The sequence below is a fragment of the Palaemon carinicauda genome, chromosome 19 (genome assembly GCF_036898095.1).
Source record: "Palaemon carinicauda isolate YSFRI2023 chromosome 19, ASM3689809v2, whole genome shotgun sequence".
Taxonomy (NCBI): domain Eukaryota; kingdom Metazoa; phylum Arthropoda; class Malacostraca; order Decapoda; family Palaemonidae; genus Palaemon; species Palaemon carinicauda.
This window is the reverse complement of record NC_090743.1, coordinates 106,699,275-106,715,183: the sequence shown is the minus strand read 5'-3', so window position 1 is coordinate 106,715,183 and position 15,909 is coordinate 106,699,275.

The window sequence follows — 15,909 nt, the reverse complement described above, 5'->3', positions numbered from 1 at the left end:
GCGAAGTTGCAAATGAAAATGGAGCACATTTCATAAGTTCCTGTTCAGCGGCAATTTCAAAATCAAATACATCACATTGCCATTAATAAGGAGAGAAGGAGGACGTTGAGAAATGTAAGAAGCTAAGGAGGTGCAGAAATTGGTAGTGATCACCAGCTCCTCATTGCCGCACTGATGTTGAAACTAAAAGCACCCAACAGAAAGATGGATAGAATACCTAGGTTTGATACTACTGAGCTTTTAAAAGAAGAGCAAAGAAAGACATTTGCAATTGAATGTAGGAATCGATTTGCAGTCTTAGAGACTTTAAGAGACGAAGAACAGACAATTAATGAAGAATGGTGTGATATTAAGAACATATATTAGTCGGACGGCAGTGAAGTCTTGGGACACCCAGTTACAAGGAGAAAGCCATGGATATGTGACGGGCCGATAGAGGGTTGTGAACTCAAAGGCAGGATGCAATCAACTGAGTTATATTGTTATAGAACACTCTCCTTTATATACAAAACCTCAAGGCAACAGGACATAACAAGTTAACAAGACAGACAATGTTACAGAGGAAACAGCAGACATGAATTTTCATGTTCGTTTAGTGCGAGGGAAGAGCGAAGATACAAGCATAATATATGTTAAATAGGGCGCCCTGATCTGGAGAGGCGAACTGTAGGCGGGTCATCTGGCAGAAGATAAGCAGGTTTTAGACGATCAATGGAGACCCAGTCTACTTTGCCCCGAATGTTTAGTAGGAATGCTTTCGGACTGCGTCGGATCACAAGGAAAGGGCCCGTGTAAGGGGGCGTTAGTGGTGGCTTGCTAGTGTCGTTGCGCAGGAAGACGTGCGTTGCAGAGTGCAAGTCCGTTGGTATGTGATGCTTCGCTGGGGGCTTGTAAGTCTGGCGGCACAGAGTAAATTTTCCCACGACGTGACGTATGCGCTGGAGATCGTCGGAGGAGGTTGTAGAAGGAAAAAATTCGGCAGGGACGACCAACGGGTCGCCATACACCATTTCAGCTGCCGAGACGTCGAGGGCGTCTTTAGGAGTGGTCCTTAGTCCCAGGAGGACCCAGGGAAGCTGAGTAAACCAGTTGCAATCCTTGCAGCGGGACATCAAAGTTGCTTTGAGGGTGCGATGAAAACGTTCACCCATTCCATTGGCAGCGGGGTTGTAGGCCGTTGTCTGATGTAGGGTGATGCCCAGGAGATTCGCTAATGACGTCCACAATTGAGAGGTGAAAGTGGTTCCCCTGTCAGAAGTAATATGCTCAGGGATACAGAATCTTGAAATCCATCCAGAGAGTAAGGCAGATGTACATGCGGCGGACGTTGCAGTTTCCATGGGAATGGCTTCAGGCCAACGAGTGGAGCGGTCGATGACGGTAAACAGGTAACGATGTCCTTGTGATGTGGGTAGGGGGCCTACAACGTCGACGTGAATGTGTGCGAAACGACACTGAGGTTGAGGAAAGGTGCCCACTCCTGAATCCGTGTGTCGATGTACTTTGGAAGTTTGGCAAGAAGTACAGGCGCGGACCCAATCCTTAGCATCCTTAGAAATGCTGTGCCAAATGAACTTTGCCTTCAGCAGCTGTGCAGTAGAACGGCACGAGGGATGTGAAAGGCCGTGAATGAAATCAAACACCTGTCGGCGCATGGGAGCAGGAATCCAAGGTCGCGGTCTACCAGTACTGACGTCACAGAGGAGGGTGGTGTTGGAGTCTTCCAGGGGAAAATCTTCCCAACGGAGGGACGTGCAGGATGTCCTACAAGCTTGATACTCTGGATCCTGTTGTTGGACTACAGCCAGGGCGTTGTAATCCAATCCCAGTTGAACGGCAGCCAACGTGTTTCTTGACAGGGCATCGGCAACGGGATTCATTTTCCCAGGGACGTATTGGAGGGTCCAATTGTATTCAGCCACGGCGGAGAGATGTCGGCGTTGACGGGCGGACCAGGCGTCAGAATGTCGAGTGAAGGCATGCACCAGAGGCATGTGGTCTGTGCGAATGACGAAGGGCGTACCTTCTAAGAAATGGCGAAAGTGACGGACAGCCAAGTGCACCGCCAGCAATTCTCGATCGAAGGTAGAATAACCCGATTCTGCCTTGGACAGTTTTCTGCTGAAGAAGGCCAATGGGCGGGGCGAGCCTTTGACCACTTGCTCAAGTACTGCACCAATAGCGACGTCGCTGGCATCGGTGGAGAGAAGGAGAGGGGCGTGTGGGATAGGAAAAGTGAGAGCCACAGCAGTTGATAGGGCCTTCTTTGCATTGCAGAAGGCTGCTTCTTGAAGGCGACCCCACTTCAGATCCTTTGGCTTGCCCTTGAGGGAGGCGTAGAGGGGAGCAAGAGTGGCGGCAATGGCTGGCAGAAAACGGTGATAATAGTTGATCATGCCCAAGAATTCCTGCAGAGCTTTGACGGTCGAGGGCGCGGGGAAATTCTGAACGGCTGCTACCTTCTCAGGGAGGGGATGGACTCCTTCAGGAGTGATACGGTGCCCTAAGAACGACACTTCGTTGGCGCCAAAGGTACACTTGTCGTACCGGACTACAAGGCCGTTTTGTTGCAGGCGGTCGAGCACGATGCGCAGGTGACGGAGGTGTTCCTCTTTTGAGGAGGAGAACACAAGTATGTCGTCCACATAACATACACAGAAAGGGAGGTCCCCTAAGATGCCATCCATGAGACGTTGAAACGTTGCCCCAGTATTACGAAGGGCAAAACAGGAGTAATTGAAGGTGTATGTGCCAAACGGAGTGGTGATGGCAGTCTTGGGGATGTCTTCTGGGTTCATAGGCACCTGATAATACCCCTTCAGGAGGTCGAGCGTAGAGAAAACCTTCACTTTGTGCAGGTAGGAGGTCACATCGGCAATGTTTGGGAGGGGGTAGTGATCCGGTTCTGTTTGCATGTTCAGGCGCCTGTAATCCCCGCACGGACGGAGGGAGCCATCTTTCTTCAGAACGATGTGTAAGGGTGACGACCATGGGCTGGAGGCCTTTTGGCAAAGGCCCATTTTCTCCATTTCGGCGAACGTCTGTTTGGCGGCTGCCAATCGTTCCGGTGCCAGACGTCTGAATTTTGCGAAGACTGGGGGTCCCGTCGTCTTGATATGGTGATAAATACCGTGCTTGCCAGGAACCGTGGGCATTTGGCGAAGTTCTGGACGGAAAACTTCCGGGTACGACGTGAGGAGGTGGGCGTAGGCATCCGTGGGTACGCTGATGTGGAGAGCGAGGTTAGAGGGGGCGGGTTGAAGAGGTGTCGACAAGTACGAGTCTGCGTTGACCAATCGTCGGTGGGCGACATCGACCAGAAGGTGGAAATGAGAGAGGAAATCGCACCGAGGATTGGCATTGTGACGTCAGCAACGAGAAACTTCCAATTGAATTTACCGTTTCCGAACGATAATGTGAGGTTCTCGTAACCGTAGGTGGGTATCGCAGATCCATTGGCAGCTACCAAGCGGACGTCGGCAGATGTAGACAGACTACGTCGTGCCTTGAAGAGTTTCCTTGGCAAAAGAGAACGACAATCACCCGTGTCTACCAAAAATCGCACGCCCGTTCCTGCATCCTGTAAAAAGAAAAGATTAGAAACATGGGAGGCCACCGCCACAAGCGATGGCCTACTTACACGTTTTTTGGCCACTGACAATCCTTGGCACATTTCTTCGCGGTTGCCCCGAATCTGAAGTGGTAGTAGCAAAACTGCGGCGGATGGGAGGTAGTAAGTGGCTGTAGAAGTCGTTCGTTGGGGCGCGAGCGATTGGTGGGTGGTAGACGGCTTTGTCGCCGCTTCGGCACGTCACGGGGTAGGCGTGTATGTCCTACGGCATTCATGTCAGCTTCGGTTGACGTTGAATAGGCATCCTCGTCGTCAGGGGTGGAGGCGTTGATGGAGGTCTTGAAGTGGCTGGCCATAAGGGCGTCGGCTTTGGTCATCAAGTCCTTTATGGGTAAACTATCGACATCGGGTATGGCAGCGCGTACAGGTTCGGGTAAACGGTGTATCCAAAGGGCACGAAGCAGGTTCACCTCACGAGGAGAGCCGTCTGCGGCAGGTTGAAGGCGAGCGATACCGGTTGTTGCGAGAGCTGAAAAAGCTTTGCTATACGGGCGGCTGGCGATGGCGAGTACTGCTGCAGAAGGTATGTTTTGAGGGCGTCATACGCTATTGGGGTGTCTCCTTGTTCACAAAGCCAGTCGGATATTCCTGGGGAGGTGTCCTCGGGTATCGCCGCGAGAACATAATCCACTTTGGTGGTTGAGCGAGTCACGCCCCTGATACGAAAGTGGACTTCTGCGCGTTGACACCAAGCAAACGCTTCTCCGCTGGCGAACGGTGAAAGTTTCAATGGGGCGGCCGCAGCGCCAACTGCTGTAGTAGAGTCTGTCTCCGTCATAGTACCAACGATGGAGGGGCGTGGGAGGTGGGGGTGGAAGGCAGTGGGAGCGAGTCGACTTCCGGGGTCACCAATGTGACGGGCCGATAGAGGGTTGTGAACTCAAAGGCAGGATGCAATCAACTGAGTTATATTGTTATAGAACACTCTCCTTTATATAAAAAACCTCAAGGCAACAGGACATAAGTTAACAAGACAGACAATGTTACAGAGGAAACAGTAGACATGAATTTTCATGTTCGTTTAGTGCGAGGGAAGAGCGAAGATACAAGCATAATATATGCAAAAGGAATTATGTACAATTGTGTGACACACGGTTGGTACAGATATTAAATGACAATTGGGATACTATAAAAAGGAAACAAAGACAGAAATTAATTGTTGAAGGTTTTCGAGGAAGTAATGAAAATTTCAAGGTAGAGCGTGCTAAGTATTCCAATATTGATAGTGAGGTCAAAAGAAAGGCCAGGAATAACTGAAGAGACTGTATAGACAGTAAAGCAGATGAGGCTGACAAAGCTATGAATTTAGGAAGTGGCTATGGTGTAAGAATTGCTTATGGAATTATTAATGAAACCTTGACTGGGGCAAAGAAGAAGCAGCATATACCCATTAAAAAGAGAGATAGCTCTCTTATAGCAACAGAAGATGAAGAAAGGCAACGTTGAATGGAACACTTTAGTGACGTTATGAATAGGAGAAATGAAGGGAATAATTTGATTGATACACCTGAAGCTGATGAAGACACTGATGTGCCAATGAATGAATCAAGTGGTTTTGAAGTCGAAGTTATCCTCAAGAAAGTAAAGAGATGGAAAGACCCTGGATACGATGGAATAACTGCCGAGATAATAATGGCCGAATATGAAGTGACTCCCAGATTACTTACGCGATTATTTTGTAGAATGTGGCATGAAGAGGCAAAACCTGATGAATTGGAGGAGTGTCGGTGAAAGCAGCAAAAAAAAAAAAAAAAAAAAAAAAAAAAAAACAGACCTGACTGATTGCAATAATTACAGAGGCATAACACTTACTTCAGTTGTTATACAAATATATAGTATGCTTATCCTAAAAAGACTGGAGAGAAAGATTGATGGAAAGCTAAGATATGAACAAGCAGGATTCAGAAAATGTAGAAGTCACACTGACCAAATTTTCATTTTGAGACATGTACAGCAATGCGTAGAATATAGAAATCCCCTTTTGATAGCATTTGTCGACGATGAAAAAGCCTTTGATAGTGTGCACCGGCCTATTTTATGGAGAGTCCAGCGTTATTATGGAATTCCTCCTAAATACGAAAAGTCTATGCAAATTTAATTAAATCTGTTCATGAGCATAGCAAGTGCAAAGTTAATGTTAATGGAGTCTTATCAAATGAATTTCCAATGAACGGCGGAGTACTCCAAGGGAATGTGTTATCACCTATGTTGTGTATCCTCCTCATGGATTTTGTAATGCTTAGAACAGTCAGAGATGGTGGAGCAGACCTAGAGTATGCTGATGGTGCTGTCCTTGTTAGCAGAACAACACTGGATTTGCAATGCTTGCTTACCAAAATGCATGAAATATCCCACGAGGTTTGGCTGAAGATAAATAGAACAAAGACAGAGATGATGAGAATGGAGTATGCAATGGAGAATGAAATATTATTGGAAGGAGAAAGGATTAATGCGGTAGAATCATTTAAGTATTTAGGAACTATGATCTCCAGTACAAGGTCTTTAGAACTAGAGTTTAGTGAAAGATTGAAAAAACCAAAGCAGACAATGGCTTAGTTAAGTAAAATTTAGAAATCAAATCGAATGAAATTACATATAAAAATCAGATTATGTATCAGTTTAGTGAGATCAGTGTTCCCCTATGGACATGAGTCATGGTATGACAATGAAACGATCACCAATAGATTTAGTAGATTTGAGAACAAAGCCCTCAAACGAATATTGGGAGTTGAATGACAGGATAGGAATAGAAATGAGACTATAAGAGAGATTACTCGAGTGTCATATGTGGACGAAACCATGATGAGGGGTAGATGGTGATGGTTTTGGCATGCTCTTCGCACTCCCCAAGAGAGATTAGTTCCCCAAACGTTCAGCACTAGAAGAGTTAAAGGACCCAGGCCTACATGGCTGAGGACAATGAAGAGTGAAGTAGGAGATGATGAATAGAGAAGTATTGAATTAAAAGCTCAAGATAGAGACGACTGGCGAAATCTAGCAGAGGCCCTTTGCGTCAATGGGCGTAGGAGGAGATGATGATGATGATGATGATGATGATGAAACTCTTAAAGCTTCATTTTCACCCTCCTTTTTTGCAACAACTTTGCCAAGTGCTTAATTGCCTATTGTTTTGGCCAAGTGACCATACGTGAAACAATTGAAGGGTTAAGAGCAAAGAAGAGGAACTTGACTGGTAAAATTTACGACTGATGTCAATACAAATAAAAGGGTTATTGAGAAAGAATTTATCGTGTTTTCAAAAGTATGAATAGCAGGGGAAAATAAAACTCTCTCGCTCCAGTAAGCCTTCCAAATTCAAACAAGATGCCTCGCGAAAGCGTTCTGAAACCAAGGCTTACTGTAAATGCTACTTATGTCCGAGAGCGTTCTCAAAATAAACTCTGGTTTTACCTGACATTCAGTGGAGTAAGATGCCAACGGACTTAATACCATGAATCCTTTAAAAAGACACGGTGATGTTGAGATATTCTCTCTCTCTCTCTCTCTCTCTCTCTCTCTCTCTCTCTCTCTCTCTCTCTCTCTCTCTCTCTCTCTCTCTCTTTTCATGAAAGGCCTTCATATAACCTCCTTGCAATCGCTTTCAAACTCCTCTAGATTCTACAATGTCTCTTCCTTATTCACAATCAATTTTCTAAATCTACATCTGTCAAAAATGGTAATTCTATAATCTAAGATTAATCTTCTTGTGTGTTTGTATATAGAAACTCCACAAGGAACGACTTCTGAAGATAGCAATGTCAATAATACACAGCAAATTATGCTCCACATGGTTATGGAAGCTTGGAGAAATCGTCACTTAGAGGTCTCAATTCCTCTCTCAGGGCTCGAGAGATTTTATGGGGAAACAGGACCTTACTATCCCTGCGATTCCCTCTGATAAAGGGTTGGGGGCTCAGGGCAAGACCACCGCTCTACCTGTTAAATGATCACTAGCAATTTCCTGGTCCCCCTTGGAGTTATGTAGGTTGGAAAGGTGACTTGAGTACTGAGTATGTGTAAATATTTCATTTATATGAAAGTAAAGTAAACCATAATGACTGTCTTTCTCCTCTGCCACTCATAAGTAACCTTTAAAACTTTAAAGAATATTCTTCGAAGGTAACCAATATACGCCATTGAACCCTTAGACCTACAAAAGTCACTATTGCTTCCCATACGTCTTTGGATAGAAATGAGATAAGAATGAAGGGAGAGTAAGAAACTTTCCTTGCACTTCCCTTCTGTTTCCTTTTTATGAAACAAGAAAGGGAAAGGGAAGACCCACTCCACTTGACAAAGGCTCTCGTGGCCAATTTGAGAGGGATCAGATATGGAGCAAAATTCGTTCCGCGAAGCAAGAAAAGAATTAAAGGAGATTCAGGCGAGAATTCAGGCGCCATTTTAGGGACAGATTCCGAAATTGAGGTTTTCTGGAGATCTGCTGTGGCATCTCTTTCAATTATCCATGGCAAGTCACTCTCTCTCTCTCTCATATATATATATATATATATATATACATATATATATATATATATATGTGTGTGTGTGTGTGCACTACATCATATACATATATGCAGTAGCCTATATATATATATATATATATATACATATATATATATATACACATATGTATTTTCATATATGTATACGCACATAGATAGATAAATAAATAAATAAATATATACTGTATATATATAAATATATATTATAAAAATATATATATAAATATATACATGAATATATATATATATTATATATATACATATTTATCTATCTATCTATCTATCTATCTATCTATCTATCTATATATATATACATATATATATATATATATATATATGGAGTTTGTTTTTATTTGCTGTATATGTTTGAGTGTGAGTGAGAGAGAGAGTAGAAAGAAAGAAATCGTTTTATGGAACCGCTAGAAAGGGTAAAGGCTGATTCTACAAATTAGATTTGATAGAAAACCGGACGACAGGACACGTCGACGGTGTTTGGTTCGTAACAAACAGAAAGACATAAACAGCAGCTGAGTTGTCAATGAATGAATTAATACAAACAGCTGCTTTTCCTCACGATGGATCCACACGCTTCCATTTGAGGAGCCAACTTTAGGGAATTTGGGAAGCGTGAAGGTTGACGTGGATGTTTAGAGAGAGAGAGAGAGAGAGAGAGAGAGAGAGAGAGAGAGAGATTTGAAAAAGTAAGTTACATGTTCTAACCCATGCTTGAAAATGGATACATATTTATGGAAATTACATTATAGACAAACAAATGAATAAATGAATATTATAGAAAACCAAATGAATATATTAATATTCTAGACAAACAAATGAATATTCTATACAAACAAATGAGTAAATGCTAAGAGATAACAAAGAATGAAATATTCTGGAGTTGGTTCTTGGCTTCCATTGTCATTGGTAATGGAAGACCAACGTTGCCATATTAGGCCATTGAATACTTCAACCCACAAACGTTAACTTTTGATATCATTTGATTTTGAATGGCATTTGAAAAGGGTCTCAGAACCTTCCTTATGCTTCGCCTTTCATACAAACATGCATCATTTTCTGTTAAAATCGTTTTGACAAAAGTTCTCCCACTGGCCTTCCATGAAGGCAGCTTTGGCAAGACATATAAGAGATGAATAAGGAGAAAGTAAAAAACGATAGAATGGATAATCTAGTAAAACCTAGAGAATAAAATATTATGACCTTGAAACGTACTTATCTGGAGGGAAATAAAAATAAAAACATTAATTATAAAGGCAAAATAGGATATTCTCAAATGAGCAAAACACTATTAAAAACACAATAAATATCACTGGCAAAGAGACAAAATTATCAAAGAAATAAGAAAAAAAGAATAAGTAAAGAAGATAGAAAAGAAGATAAAAGCTAAATCGTCTCGGAAAGATCCTAATAAAGGAGATGAATGTTGTTGTCGTCATTCGAATATAAGACGAATTCAATAGAAAGGTTTAAAAGCACCACGATGAACTTAAACAAAACACTTAATATATAATAAAACAGGTAGTAGCATAACTACTGATAAAACAAATTCAGTTGCAACACAATAAGTTAATCTAATCTCGGAATGCATTCAAATCCGATTACATCTTCAGAATCAGAGCTTACGACACAATTTAGAAATAGAGTGGTTGTATTACAATTTCATTATCAGTAAGATGATTAAAATCGAGGGAATGAATCAGACTCATTAGCAACATATCGTTAGAAGAGAGAGTTGCTAATTACCGGTTATTTAAACAACAAATCAAATAAGATATGGTATACTTACTCTTTTCTATCTCAAAGACTAATCGCTCTTAATTGCTAGAGCAAAACAAGTTTAATCTTATGAATTGTGCAATTTTTATATTCAGTGTAAATCTTTAAGGCGGATGTTTCAGATGCGACAAGATTCTGACATCAGCGGATACTAGACAAAGACATCAGAGCATGACTTTATACAAAATCCATAATTCTATAACTAAGAATTAGTCAGTTAGCCACATGGATGAAGATCAGCAGGAATTACAAACCAAATCGCAAGGTTTTATGGTATGCTAGAATAGGGTGATGATCTGTCAACCTATGCTGGTGGGGATGGTGAGACATTGTCCCAACTCCTTTAAGAGTACAATACAAGGTTTCCACGACGACGACTCATTATTATCATTATAAATAATCATCATCAAATTCTGACCGTCAAAGGTAACTGAAAATACCATACTTTTGTAATCACGTAGCTGCTGTGGTAAAGGTCTTCGATCCTCCTAGTGATCCTCTTGGACAGCGTTATTAGAAGAGCATAATTCAACGGTTAGTGGAAAATCCTCCAAAGACCTTTCTAGCAGAGGCCTTGCTGCATCACTGACAAATGGCATCGATGGCAGTGTGACGGGCCGAGAGAAGGTTGTGACTCAAAGACAGTATGAAAGCAACTGAGTGAGTTTATTGTAGAACACTCTCCTTTATATACAAAATCTCAAAGCAACAAGAATTTTCATGTTCAAAAATTGACACTGTTACTGATGAGAAAACAAACATGTTATTTTGGGGTCTTTTTAGTGCCAGGGGAGAGCGAAGATACAAGCACAAAATAAACTATGTACGATCGTGTGACACACAGTTGGTACATGGCTCCCCCTCTAAAAATGACATACTGTACATGATAAATAGGGTGCCCTGAATCTGGAGAGGTAGTAACAAAAACTGCGCCGATTAGCGGCAGTGAGTGGCTGTAGAAGTCGTTGGTTGGGGCGCGAGCGAGTGGTGGATGATGGGTGGCTTTGTTGCCGCTCCGGCTCGTCACGGGGTAGGCGAGTGTGTCCTACGGCATTCAAAGGCGTGTCCTACGGCATTCATAGGCCTACGGCATTCATAGGCGAGTGTGTCCTATGGCATTCATAGGCGTGTTTCATAGGCGTGCGTATCCTACGGCATTCATAGGCGTGAGTGTCCTACGGCATTCATAGGCGTGGTGACCTACGGCATTCACGTCAGCTTCCGTTGAAGTTGAATAGGTGTCCTCTTCGTCAGGAGTGGAGGCGTTCATGGAGGTTTTGAAGGTCACAAAGTGGCTATCCATAAGGGCACGAAGTAGGTTCCCCTCACGAGGAGAGCCGTGCGCGGCAGGTTGCAGGCAAGTGATACTGGTCATTTTCCCGAGGGTGAGCGAAGCCCTTGGGTCCCCCAACGGTTGTTGAGAGAGCTGAAAAAGCTTTGCTATACGGGCGGCTGGCGACGGCGAGTACTACTGCAGAAGGTATGCGTTGACGGCGTCATAGTAACGGTGAGAGGGGGGGGTGGTGGAAGGCAGGAGGAGCGGGTTACTCCGGGGTCACCAATGTGACGGGCCGAGAGAAGGTAGTGACTCAAAGACAGTATGAAAGCAACTGAGTGAGTTTATTGTAGAACACTCTCCTTTATATACAAAATCTCAAAGCAACAAGAATTTTCATGTTCAAAAATTGACACTGTTACCGATGAGAAAACAGACATGTTATTTCAGGGTCTTTTTAGTGCCAGGGGAGAGCGAAGATACAAGCACAAAATGAACTATGTACGATCGTGTGACACACGGTTGGTACAGCAGAATCCAAGGACCTTTAAATCAGTGTTCAGGATTGAAACCATGAATGTTCACTGAGGTTTAAATCTAGTTTAGATGAGAAACTGGATTATTGCAGCTCCCTTCTATTGTAAACCACAAAACAGGAATATCTGAGGCATAAGAGGGTTACTGCCAAGGAATGTCATGAAACTGATGCGGAAATTGACGTAAGTTATACCGCTATCGTCGGAGAATTTCATACTAGATGCACCTTCATTCCAGCTTACTGATAAATATGTGCAATTTACTTAGTTATTACCTCTGTATCGCATGTGTTTCATACGCGCTCGTGCATTATAACGGTTATGATATTTTATGTCATCACTTGCTCTTCCCAGCACTATTATAGACCCTCTAGTCATTTCAGACTAGCAAAAGCTTTTTCATGTTTGAATTTTTGTGACGTTCTTCCTCGCAAGGCGCTCTATAAAAACTCGACGATTGTTTAATAAAGTTTAGTTGCATAATAATTGCATTCATCTCGCCTCTCAGTTATCACCTAACTACCGCTCCTGGAACACCTCAGATCTCAGTCTTACTCCCTCATTTCTGAACTACTAATACTAACTTATACACACTATACAAATACTCCAAGCTTTTTTTTTTCTTTTTGGTATTCTATATTCTCTGAGGACAGAAACACTTCATTTCTAAAACGTTTGGCATAGAAAATTTCTTTAGAACTGAAAGTTCTTTTGGTCTCATAAAGCATATGAAAAATACATCACATATTATACAGTATTCTTCATCTCCAACTGAAACTGTACCTCTCTCATTAGTTCCCAACAGAACAAAAGTAAAAATGTAAAGAAAACGTGATATCCCAGTCACATGCTACATGACTATCAATTAAATGAACCTCTATGTTCTATAATACATCTTTATAACACATATAAACAGATGTAAATGCCTTCCTTCTCCTGGCCCATGCTGCTCGTATGAATATTCATGTAAACATTCATTTGCAACTTAACGATTTGACTCCCAAAAGATCTCGCAAGGACCCCTAAAAATTCTCAGCTAAAAACTCAGGATGAAATATAGAATCGTAATGGAAATTAAACAATGCGAGAGGTGGAAATCAGTTCAAGTTTGTCTTGTGCAGTTCAGTATATATCATCTGGCATGGAAGGAAAATGAATCTGTTTCCATTTGGTAATATTTCAGAAACGTTTATAAAGTTAAATTGGATTTCATTCTCCAAGCGCACAGGAGCTTTGATTTTGGCTGAGGAGCGACGAAAGGTAATATTTGGAAGGTGGTGTTGGAGGAAATCCTTTAGAGTCCCTTAAGAAGCATATACAATGTGTAAGCTTTAAGAAAGTTTCCTGTATCTAAGGACAAAAGTCTACTGATAAGGATCTCAATATTAACAGTTACCATTTTCCACCCCGAGACAACCTCTTTCACCACTAGTAAGAATTGGGAGATTACGTTGGAGGAACTGTAAGGGGGAAACCTTTAAGAATCTCCGTATAATGAATTGTATTATGTACCCATAGATCCGTATACTTATTTTCCTACAATATAACAAAGGACCAAGTTCACTCACCATTGGTCCACATATGAGAGTGCAGAATGAAAGTAACAGTATTCCTACTTTTTGTGTGTGTGTGGGGGGGGGGGGGGGTCTGGTGGGGGGAGGGGGAAATTGGATTTAATCGTACAATAATCGATACAGGCAATAGCAATAGCACAGAAAATATTGGTGAAAGTCTACTACTTAATAAAAACAATCTTAAACGTTTCTCTTTTCTACCAAGGTGGCGCATAAGAAATCAAATTAAAATGAAATGTTTTGTACTGCTTAAATAAAACAGTAAAGATGAAGAACACCTCAAGTTTTATTTCTTTTAAAAGTCTTTACAAATGTTCCGGTATAAAAGATATTACGGAATTATATTAATATAAAATGTTAGACGAATTACAATTTTAAGAAATAGTCAACTTGAACAAATAGTAGCATAGATAGGATAGTTTTGTCTATTCAGTGGGACAAGCAAATGAATGGTGCTTGTAATAAAAAGTGAAAAGACTACATTATCAAATTCCCTTTTGAAAATCTATTCTGGTTACCGAGCACAGTGGAAGAAGTAAACAATATAAAAAAAGCAAAACAAAATACATTAGAAGACATTCACATTTTGAAAATTATGTGGAGCTGGTAAAAGAGAGTTTGGAAAAAGAGAAGGACAAAAGCGAGTATAAGAGATTAGAGAAGGGAAGGAGGGAAGCAAAAGAGCCATACAAAATCCTCAAGAAAAGCAAGGAAGGAGATATATGTCACAAAACACCAAAGACAGACAGAAAGACGGAGAGTTTCTGCGAATTATGATAAAAAAAAATGATATATTGAAGCAACTAAACATAAAACAATGAAACCGGGTTTGAGATTCAACAAAGCTTCACCTTAAATTAAACGACCAATACAATTCGATAATAAATCAATTAAATGAATGCATTATTCAACATGCTCAAACGAATCCCTTTAAAGGTTTAAGGTCTGCTTATGAATGGTAGAGGCAAGGGACAGTGACGTTGCCCTATCAAGCAGGACAATGCCCTAGAGACTGACCATATATACTTATCATGAGCGCCCAAGCTTCCTCTCCACTCAAGCTAGGACCAAGGAGAACCAGGCAATGGCTGATTTTAAATCGCTAGATAAACCTATAGGCTCCCCCAAACACCCCATCCTTACTTCACAAGGATGTTGAGGTTGCAACGACCAAAAGAATCTAACGAACCCCAGTCTGGTGATCACCAATCAGGGACGTTACCACATAGGCGACAACAATCCCTGGTTTATCAGCATTAAATTTATATACGAATCGAAAATCAAAATAATGTGTGTCAGTCATCGCACCATCTCTAAAACGACTAAATCCGATTCTCCCATTACATTTCGTCCAATTCCATTATCGTCGTCATAAATTTCAGGTCATTTCAGAACACTTACAGTTAAAACGAATCCGCGAAATTCATCTCAACTTCAAGAAAGATTTCTGACGATGTAATTTCAGGATAATAAAATTCCCATTGGACTCTGAAATGGTCCGGGAGAGCGACAGAGGCGATTTCACGGCTATTTTACTTCGATGCTTATTTCCTCCAAAGGGTCTTTTCAGCAGTGACGCTTAGCAACAGAAAAATGGAAAGAAAATGTAAGAATGAAGGGAGATGTGAATAAGGAATAGTGGGAGTGTAAAAAGGAGGAAGGCTGGGAATAGGTATTTATCGAATAGATTTGAAGTTTTGGAGGTATGAATTAGATAATAAGGATTTCTCAAGAAAAATTAAAATCTTTGAACGCACGACTAAGAGGAAATAGTATGTAATTCGTTTCCGAACAAATGGAAATATTTAAATGTATGAATGAAAGATAACTAAGTTATTTGCAGAAAAAATTCCGCATTTCTTTAAAACAAACTAAAATCTTAGAATGTAAGACGAAGTGGAAATAATCATTCTTTTTCGAGCAATTCAAAACTTTGAATAAAAGAAAAAAAGAAAAAATAAAGATGGAACCAAGTGACTTTATGGACTTTTCTTTAGGACACCTCACCGGAAGAACTTTATTTTACTTGACAAAGGATTTGAATAATACAAATCCTTTGGAATAAATAGAGTGGCTTCCATTGTCTCTTCCTGATTATAATGTTTCTCTTTCACTATATATATATATATATATATATATATATATATATATATATATATATATATATATATATATACATACATACATATATTATGGTCCAGAGTCTGGGCACCAAAACATATATGATATATAACGGCTGGCAAGTTACATAACCTCCAGAGTTCCAAAGTCACCTGTTTTCTTTTTCATAAATCAGTTACACTTGAAAAAATTAATACCGGAGCTCTGAGAAAATTACATAACTCCCAGACGGCAGTACATAAAACACTGAATATCCAAAGGTCTCTTGTGTACACTCAAAACAAACTGGGTAATTATTATTAAGAATTTTCCAAAACAACCTTTTACTTCAATCCTTTAAAAGGGATAAGAGAGAGCTCTATGAGAAATACTAGTGATCGAAATAATACACACTTTACAAAAATAAATATATTCTATAAAAAATTACAACACTTTGAAAGAATTTACAACAAAAATATATCACTCGAAGTATTAAATC